Source organism: Pongo abelii, chromosome 3 (assembly GCF_028885655.2).
Source record: "Pongo abelii isolate AG06213 chromosome 3, NHGRI_mPonAbe1-v2.0_pri, whole genome shotgun sequence".
NCBI classification, from domain to species: Eukaryota; Metazoa; Chordata; class Mammalia; order Primates; family Hominidae; genus Pongo; species Pongo abelii.
In genome coordinates, this window is record NC_071988.2 from 122048552 (window position 1) to 122073248 (window position 24697).

Consider the following 24697-nt stretch of genomic DNA (forward strand, 5'->3'; position numbering starts at 1 on the left):
TATTTAGGATAGTTAGCTCTTCTTGTTGAATTGATCCCTTTACCATTATGTAGTGGCCTTCTGTGTCTCTTTTGATCTTTGTTGGTTTAAAGTCAGTTTTATCAGAAACTAGGATTGCAACTCCTGCTTTTTTTTTTTTTTTTTTTGCTTTCCATTTGCTTGGTAGATCTTCCTCCATCCCTTTATTTTGAGCCTGTGTATGTCTCTGCACATGAGATGGGTCTCTGAATACAGCACACTGATGGGTCTTGACTCTTTATCCTATTTTTCAGTCTGTGTCTTTTATTTGGGTAATTTAGCCCACTTACATTTAAGGTTAATATTGTTATGTGTGAATTTGATCCTGTCATTATGACGTTAGTTGGTTATTTTGATCATTAATTGATGCAGTTTCTTCCTAGCATTGATGGTCTTTACAATTTGGCATGTTTTTGCAGTGGCTGGTACTGGTTGTTCCTTTCCATGTTTAGTGCTTCCTTCAGGAGCTCTTGTAAGGCAGGCCTGGCGTTAACAAAATCTCTCATCGTTTGCTTTTCTGTAAAGAATTTTATTTCTCCTTCACTTATGAAGGTCAGTTTGACTGGATATAAAATTCTGGGTTGAAAATTCTTTTCTTTAAGAATGTGGAATGTTGGACCCACTTTCTTCTGGCTTGTAGAGTTTCTGCTGAGAGATCAGCTGTTAGTCTGATGGGCTTCCCTTTGTGGGTAACCCAACCTTTCTCTCTGGCAGTGCTTAACATTTTTTCCTTCATTTCAACTTTGGTGAATCTGACAATTATTTGTCTTGGGGTTGCTCTTCTCAAGGAGTATCTTTGTGGTGCTCTCTCTAGTTCCTGAATTTGAATGTTGGCCTGCTTTGCTAGATTGGGGAAATTCTCCTGGATAATATCCTGAAGAGTGTTTTCCAATTTGGTTCCATTCTCCCCATCACTTCTAGATACATCAATCAAATGTAGATTTGGTCTTTCCACATTGTCCCATATTTCTCGGGGGCTTTGTTCACTTCTTTTTACTCTTTTTTCTCTAAACTTCTCACTTTATTTTATTAATTTCATCTTCAATCACTGATACTCTTTCTTCCACTTGATTGAATCAGCTATTGAAGCTTGTGCATGTGTCATGTAGTTCTCATGCCATGGTTTTCAGCTCCATCAGATCATTTAAGGTCTTCTCTACACTATTTATTCTAGTTAGCCATTCATCTAATCTTTTTTCAAGGTTTTTAGGTTCCTTTCAATGGATTCCAACATCCTCCTTTAGCTCAGAGAGGTTTGTTGTTACTGACCTTCTGAAGACTACTTCTGTCAGCTCATCAAAGTCATTCTCCATCCAGCTTTGTTCTGTTGCTGGCGAGTAGCTGTGATCCTTTGGAGGAAAAGAGGCTCTGTGGTTTTCAGAATTTTCAGCTTTTCTGCTCTGGTTTCTCCCCATCTTTGTGGTTTTATCTACCTTTGGTCTTTGACATTGGTGACCTACAGATGGGGTTTTGTTGTGGTTGTCCTTTTTGTTGATGTTGATGCTATTCCTTTCTGTTTGTTAGTTTTCCTTCTAACAGTCAGGTGCCTCAGCTGCAGGTCTGTCGGAGTTTGCTGGAGGTCCACTCCAGACCCTGTTTGCCTGGGTATCACCAGTGGAGGCTCAGTTGGAAATGCGCATTGATCTCACTGGGAGCTGAAGACCAGAGCTGTTCCTATTTGGCCATCTTTGAACAGAATCCCAAAATAATTATCATAAAGGTCAAGGATGGCTCGCTAAGCCCTAATTTCTGAAATTTAATGAAAAAGTTTATATTTTTCCTTAGTATACCTTTTTTTGTTTTTATAAACATTGATAGTCTCCCAGTGATTAATGTTTATTTTGTTCTAAGGAATGACAAATAACAGTTACAGCATTCTTACAATAACCATGGCTCTATGCAATGAGTACACTACTCTTACAATACAATCAGGTACTTTGTCCAGAAATTTCTCTTTGTAGACTTCTCTTTCTTCACTTCCAAGATTAGATCCTAGAAAGTCTGTAACTGATATTGATGTTGAACTAGTTAGCTGTGAATTTCTAAGAACTGTTTTAATGGTGTTTTAATTTGTACCAAATTTCCACAATTCACTGAACACAGTTGATCTTCGTGGCTGTTTTGTTCCACTGATTGCTTGCTTGTTCTTGAGTGTGATTTTTGGAGGACGATTTATAGTATATTGAGGAGAAGTCAAGAAAAGAGAAAAATTATAACTGTGTGATTTAGAAGGATGTCTGACAGTCATTTAAAACAGCAAAATTTATACACACCCATTTCTTATTCTAATATTCCATGTTAGCACCTGAAAAAACATCTTACTTCAGTATTTTTAAAAATTTAAATGGATTATAACACTAGAAACAAAACAAAACAAAAAAAATAAAAACTAGAAAGAACTTTTAGATGTGGAAAGCAAGAAGGAAAACACTTACTGCCTATATGTTAGGGCTGGTTAATGTATTGGTCTCTAAGCTGATGTGGTACTGGCTAATAGCCATCAAAAGAGTCCTAGTTTGTAAATATAAGCTTGAAAATACTGCAGCAGAGTGATTTTCTAAGTGTGGCAGTGAATCACAAACATAAAAATCACCATGAATGCTTGTTAAAAAATAAGCATAGGTTTTAAGTATGGACTAGACAGTCAAAATCTAAAAAAATAGGTCCAAAAATTTATATTATTAAGAAGCTCACTCAGATAATTCTTATGCATGCTAAGGTTGTGGAAGCACAGCTATAGTTTGTGTGTGTGTGTTTGTGTGTGTGTGTGTGTAATGTGTATTTCATTTCTTTTATTTGTTTTCCCTACGGTTTACTGAGTGAGAATTCTATGTAGAACCTGAGACTTGTCGATCAACAGCTAAGGGAATGAAACACTTTGCACTTGATGAGAATCAACATGGTTTTCCTGAAGATATTTCAACTCATGTTGGACATTTGAGATCTGATCCAAAATAAAGAGGTTCATCCCCCTTGGACTGCAGCCTTGCCCTGCATACATCTTTTCTAGCTCATTGGTAAGTGTCAGAATGTCAATGAAGATAAAATAAAAGGGAATGTTTCTGTTTGCTTATGTGCTGGCTTAGTGATTTTATTTGATAGAGAAAACAAAGCCTCACCAACTACAAACAGCTATTTTGCTAAGCTCAGAGGTGATGCAGTAAAATATGTGCTTTGGGGAACTTGTTCATAGCTAGCCTTGAGTTTGACATTAGCAGTTGTGTTACAGAATGAAGTTATTTACTGATGATTACAATAATCTGAGATGTCTGGAGGACAAGGATTACATATAGAACAGAAACACAGACATTAGGGAGACATTATCATTGAGGATATGAAAAGGACTCATAGCTTACTGAAATACATTCTTTTGCATTTTTTCAGACATGTCCTTATGCTAGCTATCATTTTGTGCTCAGAAAATAACCTAAATTCCCAAAAAGGAATATTAGAATACATCCCCTTCGATGAATTTTTTCATGATGAACATAATGAAAAGTAAAAGCACCTGCTATAACCAAGTATAAATTTACTTTCCCCTTGACCTTCCAAGAGACAAAAGATCTAGGAGACAAAGTACGAGGCTCAGACTAATGGCTTTTTAAGAGGTTCACTCTGATGGAAGCCAGACTCCCTCTCCACCCCAGTGGCCTCTCCCAGTGTACATTCTGTAAGAAAAAAACATATATCAATGGATGAGACTTCACCAGAGGCAGATCTGGGGGCAAAGACAGAATTACCACAAAGCTCATGAAATTTAGGCTTGAGTCTTTCACTTGCATTTGCTCATTCTGAGGTCATGTGGCGGGACCTAGCAATGTATTCATGGAGTCATACATTGTTTTTATTTTTTTCTGTAAAATTTGCAAAATGAAGATGCCTTTACCAAAATCAGTTAAGATTATTTTCTCTTTCTCCACTGTTGCCATTCTTCTGCTGGGTAGCATAAGAAGTGGATATTATGGGGATATGGCTAAGGGGAAATTGAGTTGGGAAATTTAGTTAGGATTTGGTGGTATATAATTATGTGGTATATAGTCACCTCTATGTCTCATTAAGTTATGGCTAACTGTTACAGTGTACTAACTAGCACTTTCAGGGACATGTCTACTTCTTACCGCACTGACAGCCCTTGCTTTGTGTGTAAATGGGCAAGGCCAGTTGTCTGATTGTAATATAAATGTGTTTTACGGTTGTTGGTGCTGGGATTCTATGGGCTGTGGAAGCAAAAAAGTCTGAAATGTACAGAGTCCTATGCTAGTTTGTGGATAATTCTTCTAATCATTGGTTTCATCAACTTATAAGCAGAGCATGTGGCTTCCTTTGTTCTCTTTTGTCAGGAAAACACTTAAAAATGCCATATATTCAAGTATGTAACACAATGCAATTTTTTCATTTTTGATGAAACTAATGAGAAACAGAATTTATCATGTTACCTCTATTTCTTGTCAGTGGTACAAAAAGCAAGCATACATGTGTATGAAATCGTATATTTCAATATTCCAACTACATGGAATGTAACCCAAATTTTGTTTACTCCATCTTGAGAAAGACTTTCTCTTTTCCCTGTAGAAAAGAGAAAGTTTTATAAAAGTGGTAGAAAGTGGTTTTACAAAATCTTTGTCATGTGAAATAGTGATCAAATATTACAAAGACAAAACATGTAGAAAATAAATTAGAGAAGGATGTTTGTATGACCTTTGTGGGCATTTAAAATATGTGATTTGCTGTGCTATTTTCTCTTGTTCTACATGAATGATTACTTTTATACCCTATGTCTTTTCCATAAAAAATGACCATCACATTTTATAAGCTTCAGGCCCCATAAATTCTTGTTTTTGTCCTTCCTAGGAGGGCTAAGTAGAGTATATTAAAATGTCTAAAATATTCAAATGAAATATAATGTGACTCTGAACAAAAGTCAACAAAACTGTATAGAGTAGCATTGAACCATATCAAGTCTCTGCCTCTCAATCTTTCATTCTCTCTTACACACACAGGCACACACAAATACAGAACCTGTCTAGTCTTTTCATACTTTAGAGGACAGAGCAGACATTCTCAATGTTCAACATTATAATTTACATAGGAGATCAATCACCCTTACAAAGAGAAGTCTGAAGTGGGTTTTATTTTCTTGTTTCTTCAAAAAGGCAAATACTTCTATTTTATTGACACCAAATCAACTAGGAAAGTACACTCTTCTCAAGCCCCTATGTATCTAAACAATGTTTATCTGCTTTGTGTGTCTGAGAACAATCTCTAAACTCCTCTTATATTCCTGAGGAGTTGTCTCTGATTATTTATGCTGCAGACGCTAACTAGTAAAACAACTCAAAACCACTCAGGAAAAAAATGTTCAGTTCACTCTGGGAAAACCATAGAAAAGAAACCTCTTGATCAGATGAATAGATCATATAAGTAAATCTACGAAACTAATGATGATTTTATTTTTTTGTACACTATCTATAAAACAAAGAGAAGTCATTTGGCTGGGTGCTTTTACAGTAAAAGAAACTTGAAAAGTCCTCATTTAGTTCGATATTCACACTGAAGTCTTGGAAGCTAAGCAGGTCAGTGTCAGGCTCTGTACCAGCCTCTTTGCCCTTGGTCCACTCCTATGCCCTCTCCAGCACTCTGATAAGAGAGAGCCGGACTATAATAACAATGGATTCAAGTTCAGCATCCCAAATTAAACTTGGGGCTTAAGAAATAGATGGAGAGGTGGAGCAAGATGGCAGAATAGAAGGCTACACCAAGCATCCCCTCCCTACCCCCTCTCGTCCCCTGCCACAAAGCCACCAATTTAACAACTATCGACATAGAAAAAAACACCTTTCTAAGAACCAAAAATCAGATAAGCCCTCATAGTACCTGGTTTTATAACTTCATATTGGAGGAGGAGCCAAGATGGCCGAATAGGAACAGCTCCGGTCTACAGCTCCCAGCGTGAGCAACGCAGAAGACGGGTGATTTCTGCATTTCCATCTGAGGTACTGTGTTAATCTCACTAGGGAGTGCCAGACAGTGGGCGCAGGTCAGTGGGTGAGCGCACCGTGCACCAGCCAAAGCAGGGGCGAGGCATTGCCTCACTCGGGAAGCGCAAGGGGTCAGGGAGTTCCCTTTCTAGGGATGACAGACAGCACCTGGAAAATCGGGCCACTCCCACCCAAATACTGTGCTTTTCCGACTGGCTTAGGAAATGCTGCCCCAGGAGATTATAGCCCACACCTGGCTCAGAGGGTCCTACGCCCACGGAGTCTCACTGATTGCTAGCACAGCAGTCTGAGATCAAACAGCAAGTCGGCAGCGAGGCTGGGGGAGGAGCGCCCGCCATTGCCCAGGCTCGCTTAGGTAAAAAAGCAGCCTGGAAGCTTGAACTGGGTGGAGCCCACCACAGCTGAAGGAGGCCTGCCTGCCTCTGTAGGCTCCACCTCTGGGGGCAGGGCACAGACAAACATAAAGACAGCAGTAACCTCTGCAGACTTAAGTGTCCCTGTCTGACAGCTTTGAGGAGAGCAGTGGTTCTCCCAGCACGCAGCTGGAGATCTGAGAACCCGCAGACTGCCTCCTCAAGTGGGTCCCTGACCCCTGACCCCCGAGCAGCCTAACTGGGAGGCACCCTCCAGCAGGGGCAGACTGACACCTCACACGGCTGGCCAGGTACTCCAACAGACCTGCAGCTGAGGGTCCTGTCTGTTAGAAGGAAAACTAACAGAAAGGACATCCACACTAAAAACCCATCTGTACATCACCATCATCAAAGACCAAAAGTAGATAAAACCACAAAGATGGGGAAAAAACAGAGCAGAAAAACTGGAAACTCTAAAAATCAGAGTACCTCTCCTCTTCCAAAGGAACGCAGTTCCTCACCAGCAACGGAACAAAGCTGGATGGAGAATGACTTTGACGAGCTGAGAGAAGAAGGCTTCAGACGATCAAATTACTCCGAGCTACAGGAGGATATTCAAACCAAAGGCAAAGAAGTTGAAAACTTCGAAAAAAATTTAGAAGAAAGTATAACTAGAATAACCAATACAGAGAAGTGCTTAAAGGAGCTGATGCAGCTGAACACCAAGGCTCGAGAACTATGTGAAGAATGCAGAAGCCTCAGGAGCTGATGCGATCAAATGGAAGAAAGGGTATCAACCCTGGAAGATGAAATGAATGAAATGAAGCGAGAAGGGAAGTTTAGAGAAAAAAGAATAAAAAGAAATGAGCAAAACCTCCAAGAAATGTGGGACTATGTGAAAAGACCAAATATATGTCTAATTGGTATACCTGAAAGTGACAGGGAGAATGGAACCAAGTTGGAAAACACTCTGCAGGATATTATCCAGGAGAACTTCCCCAATCTAGCAAGGCAGGCCAACATTCAGATTCAGGAAATACAGAGAACGCCACAAAGATACTCCTCGAGAAGAGCAACTCCAAGACACATAATTGTCAGATTCACCAAAGTTGAAATGAAGGAAAAAATGTTAAGGGCAGCCAGAGAGAAAGGTCGGGTTACCATCAAAGGGAAGCCCATCAGACTAACAGTGGATCTCTCGGCAGAAACCATACAAGCCAGAAGAGAGTGGGGGCCAATATTAACATTCTTAAAGAAAAGAATTTTCAACCCAGAATTTCATATCCAGCCAAACTAAGCTTCATAAGTGAAGGAGAAATAAAATCCTTTACAGACAAGCAAATGCTGAGAGATTTTGTCACCACCAGGCCTGCCCTAAAAGAGCTCCTGAAGGAAGTGCTAAACATGGAAAGGCACAACCGGTACCAGCCACTGCAAAATCATGCCAAAATGTAAAGACCACTGAGACTAGGAAGAGACTGCATTAACTAACGAGAAAAATAACCAGCTAACATCATAATGACAGGATCAGATTCACACATAACAATATTAACTTTAATTGTAAATGGACTAAATGCTCCAATTAAAAGACACAGACTGGCAAATTGGATAAAGACTCAAGACCCATCAGTGTGCTGTATTCAGGAAACCCATCTCACGTGCAGAGACACACATAGGCTCAAAATAAAAGGATGGAGGAAGATCTACCAAGCAAATGGAAAACAAAAAAAGGCAGGGGTTGCAATCCTAGTCTCTGATAAAACAGACTTGAAACCAACAAAGATCAAAAGAGACAAAGAAGGCCATTACATAATGGTAAAGGGATTAATTCAACAAGAAGAGCTAACTATCCTAAATATATATGCACCCAATACAGGAGCACCCAGATTCATAAAGCAAGTCCTGAGTGACCTACAAAGAGACTTAGACTTCCACACATTAATAATGGGAGACTTTAACACCCCACTGTCAACATTAGACAGATCAATGAGACAGAAAGTCAACAAGGATACCCAGGAATTGAACTCAGCTCTGCACCAAGCCGACCTAATAGACATCTACAGAACTCTCCACCCCAAATCAACAGAATATACTTCTTCTTCAGTGCCACACCACACCTATTCCAAAATTGACCACATATTTGGAAGTAAAGCTCTCCTCAATAAATGTAAAAGAACAGAAATTATAACAAACTATCACTCAGATCACAGTGCAATCAAGCTAGAACTCAGGATTAAGAATCTCACTCAAAACTACTCAACTACATGGAAACTGAACAACCTGCTCCTGAATGACTACTGGGTACATAACGAAATGAAGGCAGAAATAAAGATGTTCTTTGAAACCAACGAGAACCAAGACACAACATACCAGAATCTCTGGGATGCATTCAAAGCAGTGTGTAGAGGGAAATTTATAGCACTAAATGCCCACAAGAGAAAACAGGAAAGATCCAAAATTGATACCCTGACATCACAATTAAAAGAACTAGAAAAGCAAGAGCAAACACATTCAAAAGCTAGCAGAAGGCAAGAAATAACTAAAATCAGAGCAGAACTGAAGGAAATAGAGACACAAAAAACCCTTCAAAAAATTAATGAATCCAGGAGCTGGTTTTTTGAAAGGATCAACAAAATTGATAGACCGCTAGCAAGATTAATAAAGAAAAAAAGAGAGAAGAATCAAATAGATGCAATAAAAAATGATAAAGGGGATATCACCACTGATCCCTCAGAGAATACCACAAACACCTCTACTCAAATAAACTAGAAAATCTAGAAGAAATGGATAAATTCCTCAACACATACACCCTCCCAAGACTAAACCAGGAAGAAGTTGAATCTCTGAATAGACCAATAACAGGAGCTGAAATTGTGGCAATAATCAATAGCTTACCAACCAAAAAAAGTCCAGGCCCAGATGGGTTCACAGCCGAATTCTACCAGAGGTACAAGGAGGAACTGGTACCATTCCTTCTGAAACTATTCCAATCAATAGAAAAAGAGGGAATCCTCCCTAACTCATTTTATGAGGCCAGCATCATCCTGATACCAAAGCCTGGCAGAGACACAACCAAAAAAGAGAATTTTAGACCAATATCCTTGATGAACATTGATGCAAAAATCCTCAATAAAATACTGGCAAACAGAATCCAGCAGCACATCAAAAAACTTATCCACCATGATCAAGTGGGCTTCATCCCTGGGATGCAAGGCTGGTTCAATATATGCAAATCAATAAATGTAATCCAGCATATAAACAGAACCAAAGACAAAAACCACATGATTATCTCAATAGATGCAGAAAAGGCCTTTGACAAAATTCAACAACACTTCATGCTAAAAACTCTCAATAAATTAGGTATTGATGGGACGTATCTCAAAATAATCAGAGCTATCTATGACAAACCCACAGCCAATATCATACTGAATGGGCAAAAACTGGAAGCATTCTCTTTGAAAACTGGCACAAGACAGGGATGCCCTCTCTCACCACTTCTATTCAACATAGTGTTGGAAGTTCTGGCCAGGGCAATTAGGCAGGAGAAGGAAATAATGGGTATTCAATTAGGAAAAGAGGAAGTCAAATTGTCCCTGTTTGCAGATGACATGATTGTATATCTAGAAAACCCCATTGTCTCAGCCCAAAATCTCCTTAAGCTGATAAGCAACTTCAGCAAAGTCTCGGGATACAAAATCAATGTACAAAAATCACAAGCATTCTTATACATCAATAACAGACAAATAGAGAGCCAAAGCATGAGTGAACTCCCGTTCACAATTGCTTCAAAGAGAATAAAATACCTAGGAATCCAACTTACAAGGATGTGAAGGACCTCTTCAAGGAGAACTACAAACCACTGCTCAAGGAAATAAAAGAGGATACAAACAAATGGAAGAACATTCCATGCTCATGGGTAGGAAGAATCAATATCGTGAAAATGGCCATCCTTCCCAAGGTAATTTACAGATTCAATGCCATCCCCATCAAGCTACCAATGACTTTCTTCACAGAATTGGAAAAAACTACTTTAAAGTTCATATGGAACCAAAAAAGAGTCTGCATCACCAAGTCAATCCTAAGCCAAAAGAATAAAGCTGGAGGCGTCAGACTACCTGACTTCAAACTATACTACAAGGCTACAGTAACCAAAACAGCATGGTACTGGTACCAAAACAGAGATATAGACCAATGGAACAGAACAGAGCCATCAGAAATAATGCCACACATCTACAACTATCTGATCTTTGACAAACCTGACAAAAACAAGCAATGGGGAAAGGATTCCCTATTTAATAAATGGTGCTGGGAAAACTGGCTAGCCATATGTAGAAAGCTGAAACTGGATCCCTTCCTTACACCTTATACAAAAATCAATTCAAGATGGATTAAAGACTTAAATGTTAGACCTAAAACCATAAAAACCCTAGAAGAAAACCTAGGCATTACCATTCAGGACATAGGCATGGGCAAGGACTTCATGTCTAAAACACCAAAAGCAATGGCAACAAAAGCCAAAATTGACAAATGGGATCTAATTAAACTAAATAGCTTCTGCACAGCAAAAGAAACTACCATCAGAGTGAACAGGCAACCTACAAAATGGGAGAAAATTTTCGCAACCTACTCATCTGACAAAGTGCTAATATGCAGAATCTACAATGAACTCCAACAAATTTACAAGAAAAAAACAAACAACCCCATCAAAAAGTGGGTGAAGTACATGAACAGACACTTCTCAAAAGAAGACATTTATGCAGCCAAAAAACACATGAAAAAATGCTCACCATCACTGGCCATCAGAGAAATGCAAATGAAAACCACAATGAGATACCATCTCACACCAGTTAGAATGGCAATCATTAAAAAGTCAGGAAACAACAGGTGCTGGAGAGGATGTGGAGAAATAGGAACATTTTTACACAGTTGGTGGGACTGTAAACTAGTTCAACCATTGTGGAAGTCAGTGTGGCGATTCCTCAGGGATCTAAAACTAGAAATTCCATTCGACCCAGCCATCCCATTCCTGGGTATATACCCAAAGGACTATAAATCATGCTGCTATAAAGACACATGCACACATATGTTTATTGCGGCATTATTCACAATAGCAAAGACTTGGAACCAACCCAAATGTCCAACAATGATAGACTGGATTAAGAAAATGTGGCACATATACACCATGGAATACTATGCAGCCACAAAAAATGATGAGTTCATGTCCTTTGTAGGGACATGGATGAAATTGGAAATCATCATTCTCAGTAAACTATCACAAGAACAAAAAACCAAACACCGCATATTCTCACTCATAGGTGGGAATTGAACAATGAGAACACATGGACACAGGAAGGGGAACATCATACTTCGGGGACTGTTGTGGGGTGGGGGGAGGGGGGAGGGATTGCACTGGAAGATATACCTAATGCTAGATGACGAGTTAGTGGGTGCAGCGCACCAGCATGGCACATGTATACATATGTAACTTACCTGCACATTGTGCACATGTACCCTAAAACCTAAAGTATAATAATAATAATAATAAAATAAAAAAAGAAAAAAAAAACTTCATATTGCTGAAAGGTTCACTGAAAAAATAGAAAAAACACTCCTGAATTGCAAATGCCACCCCTTCCCCAGCCAAGGCAACAACAGTGGCATGGTGTAGAGAGCTTCTCTGGGCACTGGGGGAGGGATAACGCGGCAATTGTGAGGCACTGAACTCAGTGCCATTCTGTTGGAGCAAAAAGGAAAAGCAGACCAAACTCAACTGATGCCTGCCCACAGAGGGAACATTTAAACCAGCCCTAGCTAGAGGAGAATCATGAATCCCAGCAGTTAGAACTTGAGTATCTACAAACCTTGCCACAGAGGGCTGCAGCACTCTCTGTCTTCAAGTAAATTTGAAAGGCAGTCTAGGCCATAAGGACTGTAAATCTTAGTTGGGTCCTAGTGCTGAACGAGGCCCAAAGACAGGAGACTGGCGGGACATGCGACATACTGAGACAACAGCTAGGGCAGCCAAGGGAGTGCTGGCATCTCTCCTCACCTACCCCCAGGCTGCACAGTTCATGGCTTCAGAAAAGACCTCTTCCTTCTGCTTGAAAAGAGGAAAGGAAAGAGTGGGGAGGACTTTGTCTTGCATCTTGGATACCAGCTCAGCCACTGCAAGACAGGACACTGATAAAAGTCATGATGCCTCCATTCCAGGCCCTCTAGGTCTCAGATGACATTTCTAGATACACCTTGGGCCAGAAAGGAGCCTACTGCCTTGAAGGAAAGGACACAGTGTCTGCAGCATTTGTTACCTGCTAATTGAAGAGTCCTTGCATCCTGAATAACCAGCAGTGATACCCAGGTAGTACATCAAGGGCCTTGGATGAGACTCTGAGACTTGCTGTCTTCTGGTGAGACTCAGCACATTACCCACTGGGTTGGCTACAGGGCAAAACTCATTCTGCTTGAGAAAAGCAGAGGGAAAAGTAAAGGAAATTTTGTCTAGCACCTTAGGTACCAGCATGGCCACAGAGGGGTGGGGCACTGAGGGGGCTCAAATATAATCTTATATTTGAAAAAACCTAAAGACTCTGCAAGAAAACTATTAAAACTGATAACAAATTTAGTAAATTTGCAGGATGCAAAATCAACATACAAAAATCAGTAGCATTTTTAAATGCCAACAGTGTACAATGTGAAAATGAAATAACAAAGTAATCCCATTCGCAATGGCCACATATAAAATTAAATACTTAGGAATTAACCAAGGAGTGAAAGATCACTATAATGAAAACTGTGAAACACTGATGAAAGAAATTGAAGAGGACACTAAAAAATGGAAAAATATTCCATGTTCATGGATTGGAAAAACCAATATTATTAAAATATCTATACTACCCAAAGCAATCTACAAATTCACTGCAATCCCTGTAAAAATACCAATGACATTCCTCACAGAAATGGAAAAAAAAGTCCTAAAATTTATGTGAAACTACAGAAGACCCAGAATAGCCAAAGCTATCCTAAGCAAAAACAACTAAACTGGAGGAATCATACTACCTGACTTCAAATTATACTACAGAGCTATAGTAACCAAAACAGCATGGTACTGGCATAAAAACAGACACATAGACCAATGGAACAGAATAGAGAACCCATAAACAAATCCACACACCTAATGTGAGCTCATTTTTGATGAAGGTGCCAAGAACATACACTGGGGAAAATACTGTCTCCTTGATAAATGATGTTGGGAAAACTGGATATACATATACAAAGAATGAAACTTGACCTTTTTCTGTCACCATTTACAAAATCAAATCAAAATGGACTAAAGACAAATCTAAGACCTCAAACTATGAAACTACTAGAAGAAAACATTGAGGAAAATCTCCAGGACATTGGTTGGTCTGGACAAAAAATTTCTTAAGCAGTACCCCACAAGCACAGCCAACCAAAGCAAAAATGAACAAATGGCCTCACATCAAGTTAAAAAACTTCTGCACAGCAAAGTAAGCAACAAATAAGGTGAAGAAATGAGCCACAAAATGGGAGAAAATATTTGCAAACTACCCATCTGAGAAAGGATTAATAACCAGAACATATAAGGAGCTCAAACAACTCTATAGGAAATAAATCTAGTAATCTGATTTTTAAAAAATGGGCAAAACATTTGAATAGCCATTTCTCAAAAGAGGACATACAAATGGAAAATAGACATATGAAAAGGTGATCAACAGAGAAATGCAAATAAAAACTACAGTGAAGGGAATGTAAATTAGTACAACCACTATGGAGAACAGTTTGGAGGTTCCTCAGAAAACTAAAAATTGAGGTATGATATTATCCAGCAATCCCACTGTTGATATATACCCAAAAGAAAGGAAATAAGTGTATCAAAGAGATTCCTGCACTCCTAAGTTTGTTGTAGCACTGTTGACAATAGCTAAGATTTGGAAGCAAACTTAGTGTCCATCAACAAATGACAGGATAAAGAAAATGTGGCACATATATACAATGTGGTATTATTCAGCCATAAGAAAGAATGAAATCCAGTTATTTGTAACAACATGGATGGAATTGGAGATTATTAAGTGAAATAAGCCAGACACAGAAAGACAAACCTTGCATGTTCTCACTTATTTGTGGGATCTAAAAATCAAAACAATTGAACTGATGAATGTAGAGAGTAGAAGGATGGTTCTTAGAAGCTGGGAAATAAAGTGGTGGGATTGCGGGAAGGTGGGGATGAATAATACATACAAAACGACAGTTAGAAAGAATGAATAAGACCTACTATTTGATAGCACAACAGAGTGACTATAGCCAATAATAACTTAATTGTACATTTTTAAATAACTTAAGCCATGCAATTATATTACTTGTAACTCGAACGACAAATGCTTGAGGGAACGGATACCCCATTCTCCATGATATGTTCATTTCACATTGCATGTCTGTATCAAAACATCTCATGCACCCCGTAAATATATATATGTATTATGTCCCACAAAAATTAAAAATAAAAATAAATTTAAAAAAGAAATAGATTTCAGACTTTTGAATAATTTGGGAATGCTATGAAAAACTAAAGTAAAAAAATGCAATAGTATGTAAAGATTAAATCATCATTCATTCAGCAAATATCTGTTGAATACCCATTATGACCTCACCAACTGGACTCTAAGGAAGTTAAGTATGAAACAATGAACAGGGCAGACATACACCTTTCTTATTTAAGTAACAATATGTAACTATTTATTTAATTAAAATATAGAAATATAATTATAAACAATTATTAAAAATTATTTAATTACAGTTGTGATGAGTTATTAGAGAAATGTGTATTATGCAATGAAACTATATAACAAGGGAAATCAATTTTAGTAATTGAGACTTCTCTGATGAATAGGTATTAAATCCAGACCCAGAGGATGATTGAGTCTTAAACAGGCAACGGGAGAGTGTTGGGAAATTGTGAAGGACTTGAAACAGCAAAATCTCATTGCACTCAAGGCAGAGAAAAATAGGTCATTGTGGCTACAGAGAAATGAGCAGGAGGGTGGTAGCACAACATGAGACCAGAAAGACTAGCAGGAGCCAGGTCATGTAACTTGCCTTGAGCTTTATATTAAGGGCCAAGAGATTTCAGAAAAGCCTTCTAGGCAGGGGAGTGAGTTGCTGATGTTGTGAGAAGGGAAATGCTGTTCTTTACCATAATCCTTAGCAAAAAGAGATAAACAAATGAAACTAACAAGGCTGTTCCTTACAGGAGAAGTTGCTGAAGGAAAACTAGACTGTAAATCACAGACATCTGTTCATGGGGGAGTCAGGGGAAAGCAATTAAGTATAGACTGGTGGTTTAGAGAAGAGAAGTGCAGCAAAGGCCAAAGAGAGGGTAGGCTACCTTGGACTCTAGGCAACTCTCTGTGAAAACACACATCTTCAGTAAAACTACAAAAATGAGAATAAGTTTAATGGGACTAGATTTCTTGTGAAAGGTGCAAGAGGTGTATTTTCCACCAAGTTCGCTGAGAAGGTGGAATACAAATAGCTCACAAAGATCCATGAGTAGAAAAGGAAGGAAGCTTGAGGAAATCAGGTCAGTAATTACAACAGCTACCATTTAATTAGCAGTTTCTATGTGACAGGCTGTGCTGAGCTACTTACTTGCATGTCTTCATCTTATCCTCACAGAGATTGTGGGCCATAGTATAGTTATCTTCATTTATCAGAAATGGAGGCTTAGAAAGGTTAAGTAATTTGCAGAGATCACAAATATTGGGTGGCAAAGCCAGTTTGAATACAGGCAGCCTAACATTGGAGCTCAGCTTTTAACCAGTATAGTAATTTCACCGGGATTATGTAGAGGACATTCCAGTCATCCATATTTTGAAGTTTTCAGTAATATCTAAATCTTCAAAAAGAGAGAAGCCCCTAAGGAATATTCTATATACTTTCATTCATTTGTTTATCCAGCATATCTTAACAGTCTATTATATGTTCATTATTGTTTCAGTCACTAGGGACAAAATGGTGAGCACCAGCAAAGTTCTTCTCATGAGGCTGGCAATATTCATGAGAAGATTGGTTGGATTGGGGCTGGAAAAAGATATTAATCAAGTATGCATAGTAATTGTCCATTTTAAACATCTATTTGATATGACATGCTATGAGAAAATATTATTTGAAAATTTGATTTAGTAGAATTTGTATAAATGAAAGATTTTATCCAGTTAGGAAATATGTCAAGGCTTTCCTGGAAAAGTGACAATTACATTTCAATTTGAAGGATATTTAAGAGTTAACAAGTCAAAGTAGCTGGGGCAGAAAGGAAATGGGGATGACCACTCCAGACAGGAAGAAAACCCACAAAGGTCTTGTGGCAAGAAGTAACACGGAAGGGACAAGGTACAGAAGGGAGGCCAATGTGTCTGGAAAGTTAGTGCAATGACAGACACACAGGGTGAGATAAGGTTGCAAAGGAAGTTGAGGAGGATGAGGTAAGGGTTTGTGAGCTGTGTTAAGAATATAAGCCTCTATGATAAGAGCATAGGAACAGATTTGCGTTTTGACAAGATCACCCAGTCTCCTGTATTGAGAATGGATTTGACCGAGGTAAGAGAAAATGTGGGAGTCTAGTAAAAAAGTTACTGAAAAATTCCAGGCACAAAATGATAGAAAACTTGAACTAGAGTGAAGGTAGAAGATATGAAGAGAAATGAATAAATTAGGGGGAACTTGGAAGGTAATATTGAGAGCACTTGGTGAAGGATTCAATTAAGGATTGAGGAAGAGTGAAATGTTGCTAAGTTTCTGCCTTACAAAATTCAGAGAATAGCAGTGTCATTTACAGTGGTAAAGAACAAAAAAACTGACTAGGTTTCAGGAGGGGCTCATAAGTTTGGTTTTGCAGATGTTGAGGTTTAGGCTGTCTTGAGCTATTCAAGAAGAGATGCAAATAGGCACCTGCATTCTATCTGAAAGTAAGTGGAAAAGTATGTGCTGGAGATGCAAGTTTAGTATACCTTGTGTATACATTGTCATTTAAAGTAATAGGATGGATAAAATTGCCCAGGGAAAAAGGGCATAGAAGACAGTTATCCTTTGGTATTCACAGAAAATTGATCCCAGGTCCCCCTCCATGGATACCAAAATCCACAGATGCTGGAGTCTCTGATATAAAAAGGCATAATATTTGCATATAACTCATGCACACCCTCCTGTATACTTCAATTCTATGTTGCTTATAATACGTAATACAATGTAAATGCTAGGTAAATCTTTGTTACACTGTATTGTTATTTATTTGTATTATTTTTAATTATTGTATTGTTACTTTATATTGCTTTCGTATGTGTGGAATATTTTTAATCCCTGTTTGGTCGGTTGAATCCACAGACGTGGAATCTGCAGATAAGGAGGGCTAACAGTAATCCCAACATTTAATTGCTGGGTAAAGAATGAGGAATCTACCACACAGACAAAAGAAAAATCCAAAAAGATGAGGTTAAAATCTCTTGACAGAGAAAAGGAAAGAAAATGTCTCAAGGCGTGGAGACACCCATACTATTGAATGCTATTACAAGGCTAAGTAACATGAGACCTTTAAGTTTCTCTTTGGATTTAGCCACATGGAGGTTGTGGCGTGATGACAGGCTGTTCCAAACAGGTGATGTGAGTGAAAGTCATATGGGATGGGTTGATGCATGATTAGAAGATTGAGGACTAACCTGAGGAAATGTAGATTTCAAGAATAAGAGAACATTTTTGAGAAGTTTATCTGGAAAGTATAGGAAAAGATGAAGAAAGGATTTCTGGGACATGGAAACTCTTTTGGAGTGGATCAGTCATGATTAGGATTTGGGAAACTGAGATAGGGATGGGAGTCAAAGATAATTCTCAAATGTCTTGTGTGAATGATCAAATGAGTTACAGGGTTGTCTATGAAGAAAAGAAACTACAGGAGTTGCTGCTTTGTGGGGTAGAATATGGATTAAAGTTTGAGCATGTTGAGTTTGGGGTGTCCATAAAAACACCAAATAAAAATAGTCTGTCAAGGCCAGGCATAGTAGCTGACATCTGTAATCCCAACGTTTTGGAAGGCTGAGGCAGTAGGATCACTTGAGCCCGGGAGTTCTAGACCTGCCTGGGCAACATAGGCTGCAAAACCTTGTATTTACAAGACCCTGCAAAACCCTGTATTTATTTAAATATTATTTAAAAATTACCCAGGTGTGGGGTGTGCACCTGTGGTTCCATCATCTCAGGAGGCTGGGATGGGAGGGTCACATGAGCCCAGGAGGTCAAGACTGTAGTGAGCTGTGATCACACTGCCACTGGACTCCAGCCTGGGAGACAGAGCGAGAACCTGTCTCAAAATAAAAAAGCCTATCAACAGATGGAATGGGGCTCAGAAGAAAAGGTGAGGTCAAAGATTCTAGTGGGGGCAGCTCTGGATTATACTGTCAGTTAAAGTCATGGAATAGATAAGATATCAAAGAAGAGCATGTACAGAGAGAAGTAAAGAGAGACTAAGTCCAACCTGGAGGATCCCTATCACTTAAAAAAATCACAGTATCGGACAATACATGAAAACAGCAACCAGAAAGATAGGAGGAAAATCAGAAGTTTCTGTCTTGAAAGACAAAGACAGAGATTGCCTAGGGAAGAAAATTGTCAATTTACATCCGATAACTCTGAAAGGTCAAATAAGATGAGGATTAAAAAATGTTATTGGATGTAGGGCCATGAAGATCATTGATCACTGTACTGGAAGCTATGGAATAAAGGGTTAGAGTTAGTGTGGGAGCCAAATTTTAGAATTTACAGGATATAAAGATGAAGAAACATTATGTAGACAATCCTTTCAAGAAGCTTGAAAAGAGTTGAAGAGGTAGTAGTAAAACTGAGAAGGCTATAGGGCTGTAGCAGCTGTAGGTACTATCAGTTAGTTGTATATACTATGTGGCTCTTCATATTCCTGTGGCACCACCTGCCTCCCAGACCATTGGCCCCAGTGCAGGACAACTAATTGTGTTTGGCCAACACAGGTTCACATCTGGGTTCAACTTGCCCTGGGAACACCAAGCCCTCCATCGTGGCTACTTTTTATGCAGCCAAGATGACAAGCTGCACCCCTTAATTTTTTGGCTTCTCTTGCCATTTCTGAGCTTGGAGGAATCATAACCACACTGACAGAGTCCAGTGTGGAATCTGACATCCAAAAGTACCAGACCACAAAATTCGAAACAGTGGAGAAGTGAACTCCTCGAGGGCTACACACTGCTCAATAGAAAACAAGAGCTAGGAGGGAGTTAGGCAAATCAATTTCCTCACCTTTCTTTCTTCCTGGGACTACTAGGGTCACGTTTTCTTCTTGCAGCCTGCCTGGAAAAAATTGCAAATGTCAAGCAATTACATCTGTTGAGCAACCTGATGTACACTTTAGAGCTTTCATGAGAAGTGGTAGCTATTTGGTAACATCTCATTTAGTATTGCTTTACATTCTTCCTTTTCTCATTTTTTCCCTCTTGAACAAGACATCAACACTTTCATCTTGGTATGAGGCTCTCTAGTTTATAGTAAAACTGAGGTAATACAAGGGTGGATTCAGGGAGCCCTTTTTTCTTTTTCTTAAAGCGGGGAAGAGCTGAGCATGTCCAATTACTGATGAGAAGAATCTACTTAGGAGGAAATGTTGAAGATGCAGGAGAAGGGGAGAATTATCACTGGGATAAGGTTTTCAAGTAAGGAGGAGGGAGAGGCTCCCTAGCATGCGTGGAAAGTAAAACTAGTTTTTCTGAGCTTTAATTATGTGCCAGGATCTCTTCACAATGATGGATTTTTTTTTTTTTCATTTTGGTCCTCACACCATCTTCTGAAGTAATTCTTACCGTTGTCTTCATGTTGCAGATGAAGAAACTGAGACACAGAACTTCTAAGGAATTTTCCCAAGTCACATAATTTAGGTGGAAGAGAAATTATTATAACTCAAGCTTCTATTTCTAGAGCAAATATTCTGACTCAGTGTATTTTACTGTCTATCTTTCATTAAAGAGGATAATTTATTCTATCATGATAAGAGGAAAGGAAGAGAGGTTGAATGCAGTTGCAGATTTGAAGATGTTCAGTTTGCGGTGGACTATACTAGCAGTAAAGAGTAATTGGAAGAAGGGCATTTTGGGAATTTGGCAACAGTAAGAAAAATTGGAAATCCCTTCATGTATAGCCTAAGTTCTTGTAATATCCTGCCACCCATTCACATTGCTTCTGCCCTTGTCTTTCTCCAATCTATTCTCAACACAGCAGTAGACTGATTCTGTTAAATTGGGGTCAGATCATATCACTGTGCTCAGACACACCAATGACTTCCCATCTTGCTCAGTAAGAACCAAACAATTCTTATTAAGACCTGCATGGCACTACATTATTCAATTCTGTCCCTATCTCTCTCCTCTTTGAGCTCGTCTACTTCTCTTCCGCTTGTTCACTCAGCTCCAAACTTCCATGAAAACACCGCTCATGATCTCAGTGCTGTTGCACCTACTACTTCCTCTGCCTGGGATAGAGAACTCTTTCTCAAGATGCCCAGGAGTCTGGTTTCTACAGCTCTTTCAGGTTTGCTCAAAAGTTGCCTCTTAGAGAAGTCTTTTCTGGCCACACTCAACTGCCCTACCAATATTTTCTATCTCCTTCTCTTCTATACTATTTTCTTCTTAGCACTTATAATTACCTATCACATATACTTTAATTTTTTGTCTTATTGTCTGTCTTTCCCACTAGAATGTAAAGCTCCTCAAGGAAAGAGCTTCTAATCTATTTTTTTTTCAGTATGATATCCTTAGCAGCTAGCATAATGCCTGGCTCATACTACCTTAGTAAATACTTGTTGAATGAATGAATAATTGTGGAGAGTGGGAGAGCCAGGTGCCTGGTAATATATGCTAAGATAGCTAGGCAATACAAGACATTAGGTTGAGGGTAGTGACCAGGAATATGTAGTTTTCTGCTACATTTCTCATTTGCTAGAGTACAGATATGAGGTGGGGTGTTTTTTACACCAGAATTTTTTCTAGACATGTGTTTTCTGTCTTGTGTTCTACCTTAGACAAAAGCTTGGACTTCTTTTTATGTCTTATGAATCTTTAGACAGACAAAAGCTAATGATAAGCCACTTTTAGAGGGATTTTAAAAATTCAGATGGGCATTATTAATTGTTATATATATGAGATATATTTTGAATAAAGGAAATTGTTTTTGTACCAACAACATGAACATAAATTCAGACCTTAACTTATATATCTGTTTTTTTTTTTTTCACTTAGGAAAAACTTGTTATTTGTTGAGAGACATGTGAATTTGCGGCTTTAGATGTTCTATTCAGGCAGCATTTAAGTTTGGAGGGTCAACAGACCAGACTTGGAGTCCTGATATGTAAGTTAGTACATTTCCATCTAATTTTCCACTCCCAAGAAATGGAAAAGTTTGAGTCATTAAGTGATAAGAAGCTTCCTAATTGAGACAAACAAGTTTTCTATTGCAGCATAGAAAGTTAGACCTAGCTATAATTGAGAAGACCAAAGATAAAGGAGAAATTCTTATGAGAACTTAAGGAAAGTCGCATGATCTTCAACAGGTTAATGGCGTTCACACAGGAACAGTGTTGGTTTTTGTTTGTTTGTTTGTTTGTTTTTTCGAATTTTCTGAGCACAGGAACTCCTGAAGTGTTTGCTAAATGCAGAATCCCCCAGGTTTAATGTATGAGCATCTGTAAAGCTAAGGCCCTAGAATTTTACATTTTAATAAACACCACAGCTGATTTCGTTGTAAGCCATTAATAAACCAAACATGGACAAAGATTATTGTATAACATATCTTGTAATAAAAAAAGAAACATTGGCCACTAAGTTAACCAAATTAGTGAAAGTTAGACACTAAAGCTCCTACGTGTTCCTAAAACAGGAAACTCTATGGACTCTTTCAGTCTTTTCACTTTTGTTCTAAACAAATGTATGAACCATTGCTTGGTTGTTCATTTTAAATTTGTTTAATTGAATTGAAATGGCAATTAGAAGAGCGAATGATGTCTGGTAAAGCCAGGCAGGCTGAGGTCTAATAAAAACTAACAGCTGAGAGTCTGTCGGGGAATAAAGAAAACAACAATTTCCAAAAGCACACAAGAGTGCAGAAAGCACTGCAGTCTAGGACCTGTTTAGGCAGGGATAAACAGATCTCAATCACTCCAGAGGGCATTCCTGCATTACTGCCTAATAATGTCCCTGAGTTAGAAACAAAAGATTCAGTCATTCTTAGTACTCTCTGTTTAACATTTCAGGGAGGCACAGTGAGCCTTCTAAAGACTTAGATGCAGAAAAATAATCTGAAATATATATTAGAGTTAATTTCAGTTATTTGGAAAATTAACAGAAGTGGAAAAGTTTATTCCACAGAGAAATGAAATACATACTTTCCGTGTGGACAGTGGTTAAACCCTCTTCTGTTGGACTTGTGATCTGGTGGGTGATAATATAATTTTTCCTTTATATTTCCTTTATATTGCCAGAAATTGGGGAAGATTACTGCCTGAGACAGCACAGGGCAGCAACAGTGAGAGACGAAGACAACATCAGTGTGCGCCAGAGCTTTGCAACTCCACACGCAGTCCATCATGGACCAACAACTGCAGCATCACCTGGGAGCTGTTAGAAGTATAGACTCTCAGATCCCACCCCAGATTCCTGAGTCAGAATCTGTAATTTGATAAGATTCTCAGGTACATTAAAGTTCAAAAAGTGGCATGTTAGTGAACTGAGATTTCTATGTCAAGGGATGTACTTGGTGTTGAAGAGCTGAGTTCAGAGTTCAGAGAGTAGTTGTTCAAAAGCAGGTTCAAGTCATACAAAAGAGCCAAGAATAACCTAAGAGCTTCCACGTATCTCTGTAAACAGGGTTAGAGGTTGTCAGGATCACATGCAGGACAGATACCTTGCACATTTTTTCTTAAGAAATCTCAATTATCAATCTCAAATTTTCTTTAAAGTGTTTTTCACTACAACACAAACATTGAAACACATGAATGTGTGTACAAATTAATGCATTTTAATACTGTTTTACTGAGGTAAAATTTACATGTAATAAAATGCATAACTTTTGAAGAATGTGTTGTGTACAACAGATAATTGCTACTCTGACTGAAATGTAAAACATGTTCATCACCCCAGAAATCTCTCTCTTATCCTCTCAAATTAATTTTTAGCCCCTAGGCAATTGCTGTTTTAATTTCTATCACTATAGATAGTTTTACCTGTTCCTGAACTTAATACAAATAGAAGCAAACATTATATACATTTTTTGTGTCTAGATCCTTTTCTTTGACATAAGGCTTTTGAGATTAACCTTATATTATTGTACATATCAATAATTTGCTGCCTTTTACTAGTGACTAGTGTTCATTCTCCTGTTGATGGACGTTTGGGTTGTTTCTAGTTTTTTGCTATTATGAATAAAGCAGCTATAAAAAGAATATTCTTATACAAGCCTTTTGTGGGCAGTGCTTCATTTCTCTTAGCTAAATATCTAGGTGTAGAATTGCTGTTAACTTTCTGAGAAATTAGTAGTTTTCCAAAGCAGTTGTACCATGTTATGCTCTCACCAGCTGCACATGTTTGCTAGAATTTCATTTGCTCCACATCCTTGCTAGCATTTAGTGTGGTGTTATCAGTCTTTTTAATATTAACTATGTGAAATGGCTATGAAATGGTATGCTTGTGAAATGGTGCATTTCCCTGCTTATGAATAATGCCAGACACCTTTGTGTGTGTGTGTGTGTGTGCTTATTCCCCTATATATCTTTTTTAGTGAAGAGTCTGTTCAAGTTTGTGGCAGACATATTTGCCAAAATAATGATAATGAAAATAGGTACAACAATATCTCCCAATCTCCCATAACACACATTTCTCTTATGATGCATTTTTTTTTTTTTGGAGACAGAGTCTAGCTCTGTCACCCAGGCTGGAGTGCAGTAGCACAATCTCAACTCACTGCCACCTGCACCTCCCGGGTTCAAGTGATTCTCCTGCCTCAGCCTCCTGAGTAGCTGGGATTACAGGTGCACACTACCATGCCAAGCTAGTTTTTTTTTTTAATTTTTTTTATTTTTAGTAGAGACAGGGTTTCACTGTGTTGGCCAGGCTGGTCTCAGACTCCTGACCTCGTGATCCACCCATCTTAGCCTCCCAAAGTCCTGGGATTACAAGCGTGAGTCACTGGCCGGACCTATAATGTGTTCCTGACATTCCTACCATCAGGTGGTTGGGAGCGTGTCACTTT

At 38.6% G+C, this 24697-nt stretch overlaps 1 long non-coding RNA gene across 1 annotated transcript; it reads left to right on the top strand.

The window, feature by feature from the left end:
• The first annotated feature begins 2714 nt into the window (after positions 1 to 2714).
• Positions 2715 to 23521, top strand: LOC134761293 (uncharacterized). Its single transcript, XR_010139756.1, has 3 exons — positions 2715 to 3035; positions 21694 to 21802; positions 22932 to 23521. It is a non-coding gene; the product is annotated as an uncharacterized LOC134761293 (long non-coding RNA).
• The last annotated feature ends 1176 nt before the right edge of the window (positions 23522 to 24697 follow it).